The following is a 7,252-nucleotide window of genomic DNA, read 5'->3' as shown; positions in this document are numbered from 1 at the left end:
CTTCAGAATTCACAGAAACCACTGTCCAGAATGGGTTATTTGTGTTCTTCTTATAGACTCCTATAATTGGCTCAGAGCTGTAAAGGTCACAATTCACATAGACACTTAATCTTCACAACAGCCCTATGCATTAGATACTATTATCCCATTCATAGATAACTGGGGCACAGAAGAGTTTGGCAAAAGTATTATAAGTGATAAAACTGGGTTGAATTCAGAGAGCCTGGGGTGGCAGTCTCTGCACTTGACCACTGCAGTACAGAGGATCTTACACATATACTGCTGTCATTCCATTAACCCTGTGAGTCTAAGTGTGAAAGTTGCTATGATGTACAACTCTTTGCTGCCCCATGGACTGTAGCCTGGCAGGCTCCTCTGTCCACAGAATTCTCCAGGCCAGAATACTTGAGTGGGTTGCCATTCCATTCTCCAGGGGATCTTCTCAACCAAGGGACTGAACTCAGGTCTCCTGCATTGCAGGCAGATTCTTTACCATTTGAGCCTCCGATTCAAACTCCTAGTTCTAAGAATCCATTCAATATATTGTCCTCAGATAGAGGATGTATCAGATGTTAAAATGATAAGAACAGATGCTACACTTGATGTTAGCCAAAAGGCCGAGAGAATTATTCATTCTTTCTCTTCTGACAGTTTCTTGAAGACAAAGGCCCATCTTACTCAATTTTGTATAAAAAAAGTACCTATCATTGTAGTTATTTCCCAACAATGCAATATACAAATATATTGAATTAAATTTAAACATGTTAAATATCATCTTTTGTCCAGTTCCTGACATATTACTTAATTTTTTGAAGGGTTAAAGGAAAGGAACAAAGGCAATAAGTAAGGAAGAGGGAAGAAGAAGAGATAGGTACTTATAGAGTATTGCAGAAGAATAATTAAAAGCACAATTTCTCCCAACCAAGAAACACTCCACAAAGGGAGTAGAGAAAGAATACATTTTTATTATTTAATTAGTGATGTCCATCACAGGCAGTCTGCTGAAATTGTAAAGACAGAAATCTAATCCATTGATATAGACAACAACTGCAATCCACTGCCAGGGTCCAGCCCCAGTGGATCCAGGGAATTCGAAGTGGGGACGGCATCAGTGAGGAGAGACTTATTTATTTACAGATATAAAGAGAGATTAGGAAAGAAGACTGTAGAGGAGAAAATAGAGGAGAAAAGAGGCTGAAATTCCTTGGTTTACATAGAAAGCCAATAAAGTCCCGAGACAGGGAACTTGCACCGTCTATGTAGGCTGCAGGCACCTGCTTGAATAGCGGAGGGTGCCCCACATTGGCCTCCCTCTTGCATGGGTCTTAGAAGCCCAGGCAAATAAGTAGACACAGGGAGCCTCTATTCTCCAGATGGGAATTTAGCCTGAAAAGGGAGAATAAGAAAAGAACGATATGGGGGAGCCAAGCATTGGTGCAAGACCCACAACCTTATTTTCAAAGGCAGCTTATATACCCCAAGTTGTACATAAAGAAATAATGGAATATGCAGAGTTATGCAGGGGCAGCAGTCCTGACCCTTAATGAGACCAGGGTTTCTTTTTGCATACCTTCCCATATACAAAAGGTCTCAGGTGATTTACATTATCTTCTGGCCAAGAGGCCTGATAACATTTTTATGGCTCTTTTCCTAGATAAATGTCTATCAACCGGAAAATTCATTTTCCCTTGAAGTGTTTTTTCTTTAATCTGCATCACCCTCAAAGTACTAAATAAAGTTACATTCCTGTAGAACAAAGGTGCAGTGGGTTATAACAAAGAAAGTACCTAACTCAAAGATCTAATGTTGCTAATGCCAGGGCCACTACCTGTTTTTTCTACATACCAACTATACCTACAAATAAAAGATATGAAAACTTGGCAGCAAGTATTGGCTCAACAATGAAACCCTTAATCAGTCCTATTCTAATGATTTTGACTCCTCGGAAGGCCCTACATTCCTAGGATGTTTTAAGATTTTGTGCCTCTCCTGGTTGGGAGGCTGTAAACAATCACATGAGAGGCTGTAAGAGTCCAGATAAACCTGTAAGGCAGGCTAGAAAGCCATCAGAGGGGTTTTTGGATTGAAACGCTCTTATGCCCAGGAGACTTATTATCTAAAAGCTCTAAATTAACTTTTTCCAGAAAAAGGTGGTGGGGGAGAGCCCCCTGTTGATGTCAGAGGAGTTGGTGAAAGGCATAATATAGTGAGAAGGACAGATCCTGGTTTGAGGGTAGATGCTCGAGTAGGTCCAGGGAGGTTCCCTTGAGATCCAACTCACCTTTGCCTGTCGGGTCTCTTCCTCATGACCTTTGCTATGGGCAGGATTCCTCGTGCTGGCTCCCAGAAATCCACAACAGACATATTTTTAAGGTAAACAGCAAATGGTTTTCAAGTAAGTCCTGACAGAACCATTCATGACAAGTAGTATATCCTAAGTTAATCTTTACCTGGTAATTGGGTTATGCTAGTTAATTGGTGTTATCTAGAGAAAAAAAAAAAATCTCATATCTATGACGGAGTAGTTTAGCAACTTGGAGCGAGTTTCCGCCCACCAAAATTAAGTTTCTATCCTCTCATAGAAATTGGGAGATAGAGGTGTTATCTCCCTTGATGTTACATTTTATAGGGATAGCTTCCAGGTTTCTGAGAAAGACATTCCTAGGTCAGAAATCTGAGTAAATGCCAATCTAGTTTTCAAAATTATTTACATTTCAAAGAGAGGAGAAAGTACTTACAACAACTCTAAAATAAGTCCTCAAAAATGAGAGGAGGAAAATCTCTTATTTTCAACAGGGAGAATTAAGCTTCTCATTTTTAATATGTACGTATCCTTACAGGAATAGTGACTAAAAGAAAGTCAGAGGAAGTTTATTGGGAAAGACCAGATTTGCCACTTCCTAGCCTTTTTCTTGAAGGGTGTATTTAATCTCTGTGGGGCTCTGCTTTTCATCTTTAGAATGAGTGAGCTGCATTGGGTATTATTTAAGGTCATGCTTGGATTTATTGCTCTATTTCAAAATAATGAAAGAACCGAGGATTCAGTGAGGATGACAGGTGGTGTTATTTTTCATGTCCACACTTGTTTGAACTTTAATTACTCTGATTTCTCTAACACACAGTCAGTGACCTACCTTGAACACTTATAGACCTTTAAATCACAATGAAATTAGAATTACTATGTCCCTATCATATACTTAACAGACATGTTTAAAAAGTATTGCTAACCTGAGTAAGTGTGTATTGAAAGAAAGGACAACTCTCTTTCACATAACTGAATACTTAAACAATGAGTAATGGACAAAAAAGAAAGATTTTTCTTGTTAATGTTTTCTTTACATTATTTCTAGAGACTAATACTAGAATTGTGGCTTTGCCTGGTCACCCTTTGAGTTAAGGGGACTTACAAGTACTATTCCCTTAGTCTATGGATATGCATAGGGTGTTTTGTTTTAAACTCTTCTCTTCCTTAAAAACAACAACAAAATTCTACAGGAAAAGGAATGCTAAAATCAATATATATATATAAAATCTGAGAATTTTTTTCTTACATGGCTTACTTTAAAGAAAATCCTGGTAGTCAATCTAAGTTAAAACATTTAACATTTCTGCTAAATAAATATTTACAGAAAAAAAAAAGGAAGAAAAACACTTGCTTATAAGATGATTATCTCTGCAGAAAAAAAAATTGATTAATTAATTGCTTGTGCCCCCACCTCCCAGTGCTCAAGAAGCTTTTCTTCTGAGTTTAATTCTCAAATGTGTAGAAAAAGACCTAAAGAAGTAATCAACACAAAATTGCGTGAATAGTAAATCTATACAACCCCTTGAAATGAAGTACATTATCATGCATTGTTTGTATGAGTGCTCTGGAGTTACAGACATCATAAGGTGACTTCAGGGTAGAGGATGTAACTGCATCTATTTGGAATGTATTAAGCACCTCAGAAAAAATATTTTTAATATTTGGTCCCACTCTCTTGCTTAAGGAGTGAGAATGATAGTAATGACTGAAAAAAAGAAATCTTTCCTGCAAAGCTATTTTGAACCCTTTCCCAAAAGAATGCCCATAGTTTTTTCATTCTGTTTTTGATGGATGGATCATGACAAAAAATTAACTTTTCTTTCCATTTAAAAATCAGGCTTTTCTGCTTTTGCATGAACTATACTGAATAAAGTTATACCATGCCTTATTTGTCTACATGTTACATTCTTATTACATGTATTTCCATTTTTATCTGCCTGTTTTAACTCTATGACCTCAATTTTTACCTCCATTCCCTCATTATACTTAAATCATATGGGCTTCCAGGAGACTATAGAATAAGCTTCTGTTTTAGGGACATGATGCCACCAGGTAATTTTACAGAGATAATACCTCCAAATACCTCATGTCATTGTCAACTATCATGTTTTCAATGAGGCTTAGTGGCCTATTTATTATACTTGTAAACCCCTTTTCCATTATAAGAATCATTTCATTTTTTGTGGTAAGGTATATTTATATGTAAAATATACAATTTTTCATTTTTAAGTGTACAATTCAGTGATGATAATTACATTCATGATATTGTATAATATATCACCACTCTTTTAAAAATATTTTCATCAGCCCAAGCAGAAACCTTTTAACTATTAAGCAATAAATCCCCATTCTCCTCTTTCCCAGCTCTTGGTAACTTCTAATCTACCTTCTAGGTCAATGGATTTTCCTATTCTATATATTTATATAAATGGAATCATATAACATTTCTCCTTTAGTGTCTAGAATGTTTCACTTAGCATGTTTTCAAGATTCATCCATGTTGTAACATGTATCAGAACATCTCTATAGCTGAAGAATATCCCATTATAAGGGATTTTTGCTTATCCATTAATCTGGTGGAAACATGGACTGCTTTCATGTTTTGGCTTTTGTGAATAATGTTGTAATGAACATTAGTATATGAATATTTGAGTACTTACATCCAACTGTTTTGGGTACGTAACCAAGAATGGACTGTTGGGTCATAGAGTAATCCCATGTTTAGAGGAACTGCCGCACCATTTCCCAGAGTGACTCTACCATTATACATTCCCATCAGTAACTTATAAGGGCTTCAAAATTTGCATATCCTTTCAGACCATTTTATTGTTTGTGATTTAAATTGTCATAATTCTAGTTATTGTGAAGTGGCATCTAATAGTGGTTCTGATTTGAATTTTCTTAATGAATAATGGGAGAACACAATGGCGACCCACTCCAGTCCTCTTGCCTGGAAAATCCTATTGATGGAGGAGCCTGGTAGGCTGCCATCTATGGGGTCGCGAAGAGTTGGACACAACTGAGCGAGTTCCCTTTCACTTTTCACTTTCATGCATTGGAGAAGGAAATGGCAACCCACTCCAGTGTTCTTGCCTGGAGAATCCCAGGGACAGGGGAGCCTGGTGGGCTGCCGTCTACGGGGTTGCGCAGAGTTGGACACAACTGAAGCGGCTTAGCAGCAGCAGCAGCAGCAGCAATGAATAATGACCTTGAAGTCTTTTAATTTGCTTATTGGCTATTTGAATATCTTATTTGTCAAGTGTCTCTTCAAGTTCTTTGCCAATTTCTAAACTTGTTCATCTTTTTGTTATTGCGTTATATGAATCTTTTACATAGTCTGGATATGAAACTCTTATTAGATATGTAGTTTGCAAGTATTCTCTCCCAATCTGTAGGTGGTCTTTCACTCTTTTGATAGTGTCCTTTGATACCATATTACAGTTTCCAAGAGAAGAGAATCAATATCATATATATGGTATACATAATATATTAACTTATAGACAAAAAGGCAGTTCAATTTGGTAGTGATTGTGTTGAATCTTAACAATTTTGTTTTCCTACTCATGAACATGGATTGTCTTTTCATTAATTTATATCTTTAAATTCTTTCAGCAATATTTTAAAGGCTTTAGAGTATGTAAGTCTCATCTTCTTGGCTTATTTTTTTACTCTGTATTTTATTATTCTATATTTTCTTATAAATATAATTACTTTCTTAATTTCCTTTTTGGATTATTTATTGTTGGTATACAGAAACACTTTTTAAATCATTATTATGGGTTAAAATATTAAACAGAAATGCAAATAATCTTTAGAAAAGTATATACTCCTTATTTTTGAAAAAAAACTTCTGAAGAAATTATGTATTTATCTGTAGCTGTGAATCAGAGACTCTTCCTACATTAGTTGGGGAGGTGGGAAAAGATTAAAATTGAGATTTACATTTACACTGTGAATATGAAGGTGAGGTAAAAATAAGCTTAAAGCAATTACCAGCAATTTGTGTTGTGGATTAGTTGAAATGGGTGAAAGACAGTTTATTTTCAAAATACCAGGGTTGGAACTATTGAAATCTCTATGTCCATCTTGTTAAATATTTGATATAGGGACTAGGTAAAAACTTAATATGATCTTGAAATAAAATCATCATATGGTCATAAACATGAAACATTTTAGTGGATAGATGTTAAAGTACAGAAACTAAATTTTCTGAAAAATTGAATGTTGGAAAACAAGCATTATTTGTGTATATGGGAGAGAATGGTGTATGACATTGTTAACTCTTCCCCTTCTCAAGATTTAATCAATGACAAGGCTTATGAAATAAGCTTTTCTATTTTGAAAGATTAAACTCTGTCCTGCTAATTTTCTCCACACCTAACACAATTCCCTGTGTCTAAGACATATTTAATATTTATATATACTGCACATCCTATGTTTCCCTTCCAGATATACTTTCTGCTCTTCTCCACCACCCTCTCTATCTCAAAAGGCTTATCTGGTTGATATTAATTATTACATTTGTGTCCTTTGTGCTCTGGATCAACAGGAACTCATGGCAGGATATTAGAGGGTGAAGTCAGCATTTTTATTTGACTGTCTGCTTCTTTCCTGGCTCATCAGTAGAGAACTGTTCCTCACTGGAAGGTGACAGACATCTCAAGGCAAAATAAAACAGAACTCTCTTTTTCAGCATTCAATAACTATCTCCAGTGACTGATATTTTATTTTTTGGTTTTGCTACATCCTGCCACATACTTTTACATTGGTACTTGTAACATTGTTCTGATTTGAATGTGCACATAACTTATTTTGGGTCTTTGGTGGATAATCCAATAATCATATTTATAAGGCTGAATGATTTATAAAAGTTAATATCCTACAAAGAAGCACCATATAAATATTAGCTAAATATTATCTGTTAATGTAACTTTTATAGTTGATTTT

The 7,252-nt window shown here is 35.6% G+C and overlaps 1 pseudogene; it reads right to left on the bottom strand.

The window, feature by feature from the left end:
- Positions 1 to 449: 449 nt before the first annotated feature.
- LOC120864960 lies at positions 450 to 630 on the bottom strand (annotated as a pseudogene).
- Positions 631 to 7,252: the final 6,622 nt, after the last annotated feature.

The sequence above is a fragment of the Oryx dammah genome, unplaced genomic scaffold (assembly GCF_014754425.2).
Source record: "Oryx dammah isolate SB20612 unplaced genomic scaffold, SCBI_Odam_1.1 HiC_scaffold_5, whole genome shotgun sequence".
Lineage (NCBI taxonomy): Eukaryota > Metazoa > Chordata > Mammalia > Artiodactyla > Bovidae > Oryx > Oryx dammah.
The sequence above is the reverse complement of the archived record's forward strand: the minus strand, read 5'-3'. Positions and strand labels throughout refer to the sequence as shown.